The following is a 1269-nucleotide window of genomic DNA, read 5'->3' as shown; positions in this document are numbered from 1 at the left end:
ACTAAACATATCACATAATCACAAAATGTCTCAAATTACAGTACATAACACATAACACAAAATATATCAAATTACTAATCATCGTACAAAAGACTTAACTCACTTAAAATCTCATGAATTTCACTAAACGGCTCTACCAAATTAATGGCTCTACGTACAAGCTCAGCTGCTCCACGATCTCGGTCAGAAGATAATGGACCAGCATGTGCAGCAGATGATGTACTCACATGTGCAGCACATGATGGATGATCAGATGGATGGTCAGAGGATGTACCCGCATGTACAGTAGACCGATAAATGATCAGGGGATGTGACACAGACATGTACCATGGATAATAGTCCTCAGTGACCTCTCTAGGAAAACTCGCAACATGATATAGCCTTCGAAACACCGATACAGACGACTGCATAGTAGTCTGCCACACCCAATCTATATTGTGGGGCCTGGGAGGAACATCAGGCGGGATGCACTGAATATGACCAAATTGTCGAAGACATCGCTCCGGCAAATATGGGACTGAGACTCCACCACATCGAAGATAACCAGAGAACATCGAAATATCTTCAAACGGATGATTAGCTCGATCATCATCATATGGTGTAAACACTACATCCTCAAGCAACAAAGCATCAAGTCTCTGCCGATAGGTCACTAATCCACCTTCAACAGCATGTTTTGCAATCCACCTACATGCTCTTGGAAGATGTGCAGGAACTGCACCTCTATCGCCCCGCTTACAGATCCTAGGGAAGTGTTCGTAAATCCAGCACTGCAACATAAGTAACATAATACAACTTAATTTAAATACATAAGTAAAATAATACAACTTAATAAATAAAATAATTAAATAAATGGATATACCTGTAAAAGGATCATGTAACCTCCCAACTGTCGAGTGTCGTGGACAGCCCCATCTCCCATGTTGTCATAAAGGAAAACCAATGTCGCAGCAGTCCACGAATAGTATCGACAACGATCTAAATCAATAAATAAACTGATGTATCTCGCCTCCACACGCGTATGTGTTTTATCGGCGAAAATTGTGCTGCCAACTAAATACAATAGGTACGTTCTAGCCGCACACTCAAACTGGTTAGTTTGAATGAGACGACTATATAAATCACGCAACCATTGCAATCTATATTGGGCACATTTATTAAAATTAATCTCAGCTAGAGATTCCTCCCATGTTGCACCTAAGTACTCATGTGTAGCTCTTGCAGCATTATTAGTGTTCATATTCACAAGTGCATCAAAAAATTTACCAT

Source organism: Cicer arietinum, chromosome 2 (genome assembly GCF_000331145.2).
Source record: "Cicer arietinum cultivar CDC Frontier isolate Library 1 chromosome 2, Cicar.CDCFrontier_v2.0, whole genome shotgun sequence".
Classification (NCBI taxonomy): domain Eukaryota; kingdom Viridiplantae; phylum Streptophyta; class Magnoliopsida; order Fabales; family Fabaceae; genus Cicer; species Cicer arietinum.
The sequence above is the reverse complement of the archived record's forward strand: the minus strand, read 5'-3'. Positions refer to the sequence as shown.